Here is a 12,734-nt window from a genome sequence, read left to right as displayed (position 1 = left end):
CCATTTTTACCATTTCACCTTAACCGCTCCTCAGTTACTCAAAATTGTCGATGATTTTCTCTGGGCTTACAAAACCATCGGCGATTTGTACTGTGCCAAACCAAATTTCCTCATTTCTTATTTATTTTTATTCCTATTATTTTTTGGGTCTCTACAGTCATAGCGTGGGAGTATATACGTGTGCCCCACAGTAGATATACAATGTAGAGTCAGATGGGGGGTGATTGAATTTTTTGCGTGTTAAAAATTTATCTACAAAATAAAACTCTTGGCAAGATTTCAAGTAATTATATCACAATATAAGAAAAATTAAATCATGCACAAGACTTAAAATATAAAGTAGGGAGAGCAAAGTTGAACATCGGGTTTTAACGTGGTTCAGCACCTAGCCTACGTCCATGCTTTAGCACCAAGTCAAGGATTCCCCAATCCACTATTAAAGCTCCTTCCCTAGTGGAGCAACCCTTACAACTCGGGTACACAACCCTACACTTGGGAACAAACCCCTACTTGCTCACAAAGAGCCTTTACCAAGCAGTTCACCAAGAACCCTCACAATGGTTCACAAAGAACCTTACACGAAGTAGATGATTACAATGAGAATGCTCCTTGAATGAGCAAATATTAAATAAAAATAAAAACTCACACTTCTATCTCAATAATTGTATCACACAAGATTGGAGAACAAAAGAGATGAGCACTTGTGATTATGAACTAAGATTGCAATGTGCAAGGTTTTGGAATCAAGGATATTTTTCATTGTAAGCTTGTATAAATCATCAAAATCATGTTTAAACAAGTCTAAGAACTTGTATTTATATCCAAAAATCCCTTATAGCCGTTAACTAGCCGTTGAGAGCAATTCCCAAACAAAACTAGTCATTTTCTAGCCATTGGGATGTTGTCACCGTCCCAAACCGTTGACTATTTTTCTGGGCTCTCTAAAACCGTCGACAGTTTCCTCCATATGTAGATGATTACCCCAAATAAGAAAAATTCATCAACACGAATGTTGTGAAAATTTTTCTTAGCTTTCCATAGACATCAAGATTGTCCTATTTGGACTTTTCTAGCAAAAGTTATGCGCCAAATACCAAAAAGTATTCAGGACTCGAGGCTGCACTACATTAACGACGATTGCTCAGTTTTTCCTTTTCAAAAAGCTTTTTATGACTTAGAACATTATTGGACAAAAGTACTTGAAATATATTAAGTTCAATTAAGATTAAAACTTGTCCAAGTGAGTTTTCCCATAAATATAAGATATCTTGATTATGAAAACTCTTTTGAAGTTTGATTCGATATCTTATATGCTAAGTATGTCCTTTATAAAATATGCTTGACTTTATTAAGGATTTAGGAAATTAGCAATGTTTTGACACAATTGGGACTAAGTATGAAAAGGTTTATAAAACAATATGTTGAAAACTTGTCCCTTTGAAAAACATGTTTGGGTTTAGGATTGATTTAATAACTCTTTAAATTTAACTTTGAGCCATAAAAGGTGAGTTTGTGTTTATGAATTTAGTGTAACCCTATTAACTCATGTGTCCTAGTATGCATGCATTTTTCTCAACTCTTGTTTAGAAATCATGAATGAAACAAAACCAGCAAGAGTTACAAAACACTACCTCAAACACTCCCCAAATACATATAAGACAACATTAAGCTTCTTTGGTTGTGCTTGGGTCCTTTTGAGTACGTGTCCATTTGATCTTTCCTTCTTGACATCTACTCGGTCTAATATTTGCCTTTTTGAACCTGTACTAAACATGATCTGTAAAGATAGGAAAACACTAGGAACAACAAATAGATTAATATCATCAAAACACAATAAACCATGATGGTGTAGCCACCAAGGCTAACATTCTCCCACTTTTTGATGATGTCTAACCTATTACTAATTTACTTAATCTTTGCATTCATATTTATACTTACTTGGCTTGATATGTAAAGATAAGCTAACCTAGAACCACGAATGGGTTGTTATCATCAAACAAGACAATTAAGCTTACATAGCCTTTAAGACTAACATTCTCCCCCTTTTTGATGATGGAAAACCATTGGTGTTCCCCTATAGGGTATATTTTAAAGCTCCCCCTCAATTTATGCATATTATTAGATAAGACTAACATTTGCTCCCCCTTACTATATGCATATAAGGTAAAAATATTTAACTATATTTTTCATATCTATGAGCTTTAAACGTGCATACCATAAAATAGAAAGTTCATGTAAGATAAAACAAATAAGCAATTAGAACTTTCATATTATATTTGAAATACCATATGCATTCTATCTCACATGCATTTCACTTCTCCCCCTCACATAACACCACACAACATTCTCTTAACAAAAAAGACACCAAACTATCATCTCCCCCTTTGATCATCATAAAAAAGAGAGGCAAAAATTCATTTTACCAAAAAATGATTTCTCCCCCTTAATCTAAGGTATCATGGTGGTGAGGTGAGTGTGTGCTAGATACATATGCCAAAAAAATAATTTGCTAAACCATAAAACTTGAAAAACCAAGAATGGCTTTCTTGCAAAAACTTGAATGATGATTTCTATGAATTATACCATATGATGTAGATAAATCATTCAATGAAAATTTTCCAGAAGTTGTTATGATTAGCTTTCATTAAAGGTCAAGTCAATGTATGAGATATGTTTTGCAATGCGTTTAAGAAATTTACTATATATCCAAGCAAGAACATATATCATCAAAACACATCATAGCATGCTTTTAAAAAAAAAAAAAAAAAAATCAAAACCTTAGAAATTCACAAGAGAAAACAAGGTTTTTCCAATTACCAAGCTTGGAGCACATGCTATTTCATCCCATAAAGTAATAGCCAATATTTCAAAAGGAGGTCAACCAATTTTCAAGATAAAAAAAATTAAAGCATTGTATTGGTTTTAATCAAATAAACTCTTTATTATTGGCATGATTCTCAAGAGATTTTCAACAAAAAACAAATTACTACAAATTAAAATACAAAATATGGAATTTTCACATTTTGAGCTCAATCCATAAAATAAGTGTTTTTAAGTTATCACAAATAACGATTTACTTGGTCAACACTTATTCATTTCACCTAGGTGTGGTTTAAATCTACCTAAACCTAATTCCATTCCTAGGTCCTAAGAATACAATTCAAAGAGCTTATGTGTTTCGTTTTGGTACCCATTCCTCCTTGGGTCCCAAGGGGTTGGTTTTCTTTACAACCCATTCCATTTTTCTTTCTTTACCTCTAGCTCCTCTAAATGGGTAAAAATATCTAATATGACCATTTCTTTCACAATATAAACAAATCTTGTTTTCATGTGAGGGTTTTGACTTAATTGCATTATTTTTGCTTGTTGAGGCATAATGATGTGATTTATAAGAGGTTTTAAATTTTTTTTTGTAGGAATCATTTTCTTAGTTCTCAAAGACTTTTTGGAGTTTTCTTTCCCTCTTGTGGCTATACCATGATTTTCATTTTTCTTTTTCAAGATAGCATTTTCCTTCAAAACATTTTCAATTTGATTTTTCAAAATTTTCACCTCATCTTGAAAAGATCTAGGTCCTTTTGAGCCTTTTCTAAAAACTCCTCATTTTCCTTTTTAAGAGAAATATTTTCCTCTTTTAAGGTGGAACAAAGACAAGATTCTTTTCCTTTCCATTTTGACAATTTATCTTTCAAGCCTTTGATTTTGACTTCTAAAGTTTCATTTTCTTCTTTTAATGAGGACTCCCTTAGTTTAACCATAGCAAGCCCTTTCTCAACATTTTTGTTTCTTCTTTTTGCTAAGACTAATTCATCATACAATTTAGCACAAGTTTATGCTATTTCATTGTAAGGCGTATCATCATCATCTTCCAAACTTGTTCTTTCTTCTTCATGTTCGTTGGTCATGAAGCATTGATGTGCTTCTTTCTCATTTTTACTTATTTCTTTATTCCTAAAGTGTTGTTTATCTAGAAGGGACTTCCTCAATTCTCTTATGAGTGATTCCACGTCATCCTTACTATCTTCATCATCTTCAAGAATTTCTTTGAGATTTGGACTAGATGATTTAAAAGCAATGCATTTATCCTCCCTAGGCCTTTTAGGATCCAAAGTCGTATTTTTCTTAAGTTCATAAGTTATAAATGACCCAATAAGCTCATCAAGTGTGACTTTGGTTAAATCCTTTGCCTCCTCAATGGCGGTGGATTTTGCATGCCATGACTCAAGTAAAGATCGGAGAACTTTTTGAACATTATCCTCCATAAAATAAGTTATATCGAGTGCTTTTAGTTCATTTGTGATGTGTGTGAACCGAGTGAACATGGATGTGATGGATTCTCCCTCATGCATTTTAAACATTTCATACTTATTGACTAACATGTAAATTTTGGACTTCTTAACTTATGAATTACCTTCATATGTGACTTCAAGTTTTTCTCATATTTCTTTACCAGTATCACAACCACAAACATGATTGTATTCATCATCACTTAAAGCACAATCAAGAAAGTTTTTGGTTTGAAAGTTAAGCTCAATTAACCTTAGTTCGATTTTTGATAACTCCTTAGGTTGTTTTGGTTCACCTTTGGCATTTTTGAATTCATAACCTCCCTCTGAGCTGACCCACCACATTTTGAAATCATGTGCTTTGATAAAGGAAGTCATTCGATTTTTCTAAGCTGGGTAGTTTGAACTGTTGAACAATGGTGGTTTTGCCACGGATTGCCCTTGGGACAAATACTCCATTTGATCTTTACGCTCTGGATTTTACTCCGTTAAATTCAAGCGTCTGGCTTTGATACCACTTGTTAAATGTCGTAGCTCGGGAGTATATACGTGTGCCCCGCAATGGATATACAATGTAGAGTTAGAGGGGGAGTGATTGACTCTTTTTGCGTATTAAAATTTTCGTTACAAAATAAAACTCTTAGAAAGATTTCAAGTAATTATATCACAATATAAGCAAAAGTATATCATGCACAAGACTTAAAATAAAGAATAGGGAGAGGAAAGCTGAACACCGGGTTTTAACGTGGTTCGGCACCCAGCCTACGTCCATGTCTTATGTCACGTCCCGAACCCGATAATGGGACCCAGGGGTGAATAAGTAACCTAACATGTCCCTTTATCATAAAAATAACCAAGGACACATCATAATGAATGAGGGTCAGACCTTGTGGGGTTCCCAAGCACCCTATACACATTCATATACATCATAGATACACAGCAGAAAAAGGTCTTTCTATACACATATACAGTACCATACCAGAGTCTATACAACAAGAGTCCAGACTCCATAACATAAAACAGAAACATGGTTGCCAACCATATCCCAAAAATGACAACCCAAAAACAAAAGTCTTAGTACTTACACAAGCGCTATCTGTAGTACATCGACCACTACGCTCCCAGCTCAAGGACACTACTTCCGATTACTCGAAGGACCTGAAAAAATATGTACGTATAGTAGGGATGAGACACATCTCAGTAAGGTAGATCTAGATAATATCGGTGTGTGACATATGAGTGTCATCATGACATAAAACATACACAGTTCAATGAAATTCTAGTATTTTTGTAAAATAGTTCCAGTACAGTGCATTCATGCACACACACATGATCAAGTAACCTGGTGTTGTCACACCCTTCGGCTTGAAGTCGGCCCGCATTACATGGCGTCCCTAGCACATAGCATAGCCCCAGGCTCCCATGGCATCATACTGGTACAACTGGTGGATCCACATCCTTCGGTGATCAGCTGGAAAGGTTCACGCCCTCGAATATAGAGTAGGACACTCTTTTAGTACCTGGAACAACTCGGAACCCAGTTCCTATTGCATTTCAACAAAATACAACCATGCATGCTCATATAACCAAACAAACCACACTCATTTGGTAATCTAAAATCATGATTTTTCAAATATAAACAGTTTAAACAAGTCAAGGCACGACCATCCTTATAACACAATATATATCACAATATATTTACGATTTTTCAACAAAACTAGGGATGCAACCCGTCACTCTCTTTTTCTCAAAACTGTAATATGAAAAACCTATAATTTTACCCATTAGATTTTCCCAAATGAGTAACCAAAATGCAAACAGGACCGTGAACTACAGTTCTACCTAGTTCGATTTCAAAAATAACCGACATAAACAGAATCCTCTTACCTTTCCCCGAAAATCCAATCACGAATTCTACAGCTCCTAAACAGCGAACCAAATTCTCAGAACCTATAAAACACAGTACATAATATACTCACGACTCTGTTCCCTACAAAGCTACCAAAATGGAAATAAAAATCAAGCCTTACCTCGATTTTATGCCAAAACCCAAAAACACCCGAAACGAAGATCCGATCCACAAATCTTGTAGAGAATCCTTCCCTGATCCTTGTGGTAACGTCGGATCAACGATTTCAGTGACGTACGACGAAGAAATCTAGAGAGAGAGAGAGAGAGAGAGAGAGAGAGAGAGAGAGCCCTTCGAGTTCTATAGAGAGAAAGAAAGAGAAAATATTTAGTTTACTTAACTTAGAAGAAAAAGAACTGATATTTATAGCCCTTTGACTCGGTCGACCTCGTCGATGAATGGCGACTTCGTCGATGAGCCCAAGAAGATGGTTCATCAATGAAATGATGGCCTCATCGATGAGCTTGAGATTCCCGGTTTCCCAAAATTTCTCGACTTCTCCTCGTCAACGAGCACCTGAAATTCATCGTCGAATTGTGAAGGGCCTTCGTTGACGAACTCTGGCTTCGTTGACGAAGCCTACTCAGTTACCATTTTACCCTACTCTTCCTTAATTAATTCCATATATCATGGTTCGGGTTCTTACAACTTCCTCTCCTTACAAAAATTTCGTCCTCGAAATTTGCAATTTCTCATACACGAACTCATTCTCACACTCAAACAAAAACTCGACTCTAGAAAGAACCGACGGCTATTACAACGAAGCCCGTTACAATACATATATACATACCCTCACTTATGGCGGAGGAATACCGTGGTTACATACATAAACCGTCTCAGGGGTTCACAAGAACACACACTCCTAAAGACTAACCACCTATTCCATATAAAGTGGGATAATACACATATACTCAGAACAACTGTGGATACTTTTGGCGTATCTCTGCTTCCAGTTCCCAAGAAGCTTCCTCAACCTCATGATTCTACCACAATACCTTCACTAGTAGTATATCCTTGGTACGTAGCTTCTGAACTTTACGGTCTAGAATCCGAATAGGTACCTCCTCGTATGCTAAAGTATCCCCAATTTCCAAGTCCTCATAACTAACAATGTGCGATAGATCCAGCATGTACCTCCTCAACAAGGATACGTGAAACACATCATGGATCCTCAAGAGTGCTGGGGCAGTGCAATCTTGTAGGCTACCGGATCCACTCGCTCAAGAATCTTGAATGGTTTGATATATCTCGGGCTCAACTTGCCCTTCTTTCCAAAACTCATCACCCCTTTCATCGGAGCGATTCGCAAAAATACCTTACCCCCCCCCCACCTCGAACTCCAACTCACGGCGGCGAACATCCGCGTAACTCTTCTACCAACTTTGAGCCGATTTAATCCTATCCCGGATCAAACCCACCTTCTTAGATGCTTGCTGCACGAGTTCAGGTCCTAACACCTGATGTTCACCAACCTCATCCCAATACAAAGGAGATTGAAACCTCCGACCATACAGAGCCTCGAACGGTGCCATCCTGATATTAGCTTGGAAGCTATTATTATAGGCGAACTCCACCAGTGGCATAAACTATAACCAGCTACCACCGAAGTCTAACACGCAAGCTCATAACATATCCTCCAAGATCTGTATTGTGCTCTCCGATTGTCCATCAGTTTGGGGGTGGAACGATGTACTGAAAGTAAGCCCCAGTGCTTCCTGCAAGCTCATCCAGAATCGAGAAGTAAACCTTGGGTCTCGATCAGACACAATGGATACCAAAACTCCGTGCATTCTGGCTATCTCCTACACGTACAGATCCGCTAGCCTATTCAAAGGGTAGCTATTTGTCAATATATCCATGATCACCCAAATGACATTCTGCCCATGAAGTTCTGGCAGCACTCCGGTCACAAAATCCATGGAAATATGCTCCCATTTTCATTCCGGAATAGCTAAGGGTTGCAACGGCCCTGCCAGCCTCTGATACTTAGCTTTCACCTGCTGATACGTCAGACATTGCTCCATGAACTGAGAAATCTGCCTCTTCATACCAGTCCACCAGAAGGTCTTATGCAAGTCACGATACATCTTCGTGCTTCCAGGATGTACCGCATATAAAGAACGATGTGCTTCTTCCATAATCACCCTTCTGATCTTGTCATCGTTTGGAATGCACAGCTTGGTTCCAAACCTCAACACACCTCCCTCGGAGATGTTAAAATCCGCAGCCAACCCCTGCTACACCTTCTCCCTAGTCTTAACTAACTCCGCATCACTAGCCTGCACGACTTTAATTCGCTCAAAAAAAATCGGCTGGACCTCCAAACTAGCAATGAAAGCTTGATGATCATCGGCCACCAACTTAATACCAAGGCTCTCCAGATCTCGTCTGATGTGATGCTGAGCTACAAACACAGATACTGCCGCATGCTCTGACTTCCGACTCAACGCATTAACCACCGCATTAGCTTTCTTTGGGTGATAACTGATGGTGCAATCTTAGTTCTTAATCAACTCAAGCCACTGTATCTGCCTCATATTCAGCTCCTTCTGCATGAAAAAGTACCTGAGGCTTTTATAGTTAGTGAAAATCTCACATTGCACACCATACAAGTAATGTCACCAGATCTTCAGTGCATATACAACAACAGCTAATTCCAGATCAAGTGTAGGGTAATTCTTCTCATAATCCTTAAGTTGCTGAAAAACATACGCTACTACCTTACCTTGTTGCATAAACACACATACCAAGCCCTTCAGAGACGCGTCGCTATAGATCACAAAACTGCCATCCCCCGAAGGAATGGTCAAAATCGGAGCAGTAACCAAACGGTGCTTCAACTCCTGAAAACACTGGTCGTAATCACTGGTCCATTCAAACTTAACCCCCTTCCTGGTCAAATGTGTCAGAGGCCCAGACAACTTAGAGAAACCTTCCACGAACCGACAATAACAACCCGCCAGTCCCAGAAAACTCCGAACCTCCTGAACACTCTTTGTCCTCACCCAGTCAACCACAACTTCAATCTTGCTAGGATCAACTGAGATGCCGCCCTTTAACCAGAATTCACACTTTTTCAGCTTAGCATATAGCTTCCTTTCCCGCAGAATCTGTAGTACCAACCTTAGATGATTCTCTTGCTCTTCCGAACTCCTCGAATAAACTAGAATGTTGTCAATGAACACCACTACGAACTGATCCAGGTACTCATAGAAAACCCTGGTCATCAGATCCATGAATACTGCCAGAGCATTCGTCAACCCAAAAGGCATGACTAAGAACTCATAGTGGCCATATCTGGTTCAGAAAGCAGTCAAGCAGTCTTCGCAACATCTTCAGATCAAACCCTCACCTGATGAGACCCTGACCGTAGGTCAATTTTTGAAAACACCCGTGTCCCCTGCAACTGGTCAAAGAGATCATTAATATGAGACAAAGGGTAACGATTCTTCACAGTCACCTTATTAATCTTATGGTAATCAATGCATATATGCATCTACCTGCCCTTTTTCTTCATAAACAGAATTAGAGTTCCCCAAGGCGAAACACTCGGTCGGATAAAGCCCTTGTCCAATAATTCCTGCAACTGCTCCTTCAACTGCTGAAGTTCAGCTGGAGCCATCTGATATGGAGCTTTAGAGAACGGTGCCTTACCAGGCAGCAACTCTATCGCAAACTCCACCTCACGATCCAGAGGTAAACCGGGTAAATCTTCTGAAAACACGTCTGGGAATTCGCTAACCACTCAAATATCCTCGAGCCCCAACTCATCTTGTGGTGATTCCTTCACATAATCTAGGTATCCCTGACATCCGTTCTAGAGTAGCCTCCTCACCTATAATGCTGATAGGACCTGTGGTGTCAAACGCACACACGATCCCACAAACTCGTACTCCTACTCCCTAGGAGGTCTGAATACTACTACCTTTCCACGACAATTGATCACATCATAACTGGAGAACAACCAATCCATCCCCAATATGACATCAAACCCCGACATATCGTAGACTATAAGATTCGTCGGTAGCAGCTTTCCCTGAATTATCACTAGGCATTCTTCGAACATCCTTTTATAGAATGATATACTCCCAGATGGTGTAACAACAGACATTTATCTATTCATGACTGGGGTCTCAACCCCACATAGTTTTACAAAATTAGCAGATATAAAGGAATGGGTCGCACCCTAATCAAATAAAACCACAGCTTTATTTAAAAACAACATCAAAGTATTTTTCGCCACTTTCCCCGAATGCTCAGCATCCGCTGGAGTAAGTGAGTATACTCTGGCCGGAGCTGTGTTTGCTTGATAAGTTCCCCAAGACACCTAATTACTCCCCCGATTCTGACTCGAAGCGGGCGTACCCCTCTTTGGTGTGTGACAATCCCAAGCCATGTGACATGACTGGCCATAATTGTAGCAGTTACCCCCAAACGGTTGGCACTCACCGCTATGCCATCTGTGGCACCTGGTACAATGATCACTCGACTGGCTTGCCTGAGAACCTTGACGCTCGGTATTCTGACGGTAACCCGAGCCCTTGCTCTTCTTCTTTCATGATCCCTGACGAGATCCTGACTGAGAGCCAGAAGGTACAGACCTCTTCTTTGATTTTTGATCCACCTCATCCTCTCGGATGCCGGTCTTGATCACCGTGGCCTTATCGACCAAAACCAAGAACTCGTGGATTTGAAGCATACCCACTAGCCTGCTGATATCCTTCCTCAAACCCTTCTCAAACCTCCGAGTCTTCTCATACTCACTCGAGATCAAACACGGCGCGAAGCGAGATAGCTCTATATACCGAGTAGCATAACCCTACACCATCATATCTCCTACGATAGAGCAGAAAACTTATCCACCTTCGCATCGCGAGTGGAGGCCAGGAAGTATCTCTTAAAGAACACCTCCTTAAAACGACTCCATGTCATCTCCATAGGACTGACTCTCTACTTCTCCAGCAGATTCATCGCAGTCCACCAATGCCTCGCCTCCCCAGACAGCTGGAAGGTAGCGTATAGGACTCTCTGCCTATCTGTGTAGTGGAGGACTTCCAAAATCCTCTCGATCTTCTCAACCCAGTCCTTGGCCTTGGCCATCGTCAGATCGGGTCCTCCTGAAAAGGTCAGAGGGTGCATATGTGTGAACCTCTCGATGGCACACCCCGCAGTAGTAGGAGAACGATCGCGTCTCCTAACACTCCGCTCGATCTCTCACATAACCTGCCTTGTCAAACGTCGAGGCAATAATGGAGACTCATCACTCGCAGTCTCCTTGGAGCCACTCTCCAAGTTATTATCCTTGGGCTCCATTCTGAAAATTCAATAGGAACCTATTAGCATTCCTACGCTAATACGATTAACGCAATTATTCACAACTAATCATGTTAACCACTATCTCACAGGTCTAGGTTTGTCCTATCACATCGAAACAGAAGTCCTCAATGGTTTGCCATGATTTTACTGAAATCGTCATTTCAGGAAAAACACGGAACACTACCAACGATACCCTGTCTAGTAACAAAACAACCCTCGACCTACTCTACCCATTTCCAACATCCTACACTCTGGTATGTACATATAGCTATACCTAACCAAGTATATAGGACCTACAACCTGGTTAGCTCTGATACCAAGCTGTCACGCCCCGAACCTGATAATGGGACCTAGGGGTGAATAAGTAACCTAACCTGTCCCTGTATCATACAAATAACCAAGGACACAACATAATGAATAAGGGTCCGACCCCGTAGGGTTCCCAAGCACCCTATACACATTCATATACATCATAGATACACAGTAAAAAAAGGTCTTTCTATACACATATATAGTACCATACCAGAGTATATACAATAGGAGTCCAGACTCCATAACATAAAATAGAAACATGGTTGCAAACCATATCCCAAAAATGACAACTCGAAAAAAAGAGTCTTAGTACTTACACAAGTGTTATCCGCAGTACACCGACCACTACGCTCCCAGATCAAGGACGCTAGTTTCGGTTACTCGAAGGACCTGAAAAATATGTACGTACAACAGGGGTGAGGCACATCTCAGTAAGGTAGATCCAGGTTATATCGGTGTGTGGCATATAAGTGTTATCATGACATAAAACATACAAAGTTCAATGCAATTCTAGTATTTTCAAAAAATAGTTCCAGTATAGTGCATTCACACACACACACATATGATCAAGCAACCCGGTGTCGTCACACCCTTCGGCCCAAAGTCGGCCCGCATTACACGGCATCCCCAGCACATGGCATAGCCCCAGGCTCCCATGGCATCGTATCGATACAACTGGTGGATCCACACCCTTCAGTGATCAGCCGAAAAGGCTCACGCCCTCGGATATAGAGTCGAACACTCTTGCCAAACATGACCAGCAATTTCATACACCCTCAGATAGAGAGTTGGACACTCTTTCAGTACCTGGAACATCTCAGAACCCAGTTCCTACTGCATTTCAACAAAACACAACCATGCATGCTCATATAACCAAACAAACCACACTCATTTGATAATCTAAAATCATG

Source organism: Malania oleifera, chromosome 2 (assembly GCF_029873635.1).
Source record: "Malania oleifera isolate guangnan ecotype guangnan chromosome 2, ASM2987363v1, whole genome shotgun sequence".
NCBI classification, from domain to species: domain Eukaryota; kingdom Viridiplantae; phylum Streptophyta; class Magnoliopsida; order Santalales; family Ximeniaceae; genus Malania; species Malania oleifera.
This window is presented reverse-complemented; position numbering follows the sequence as displayed.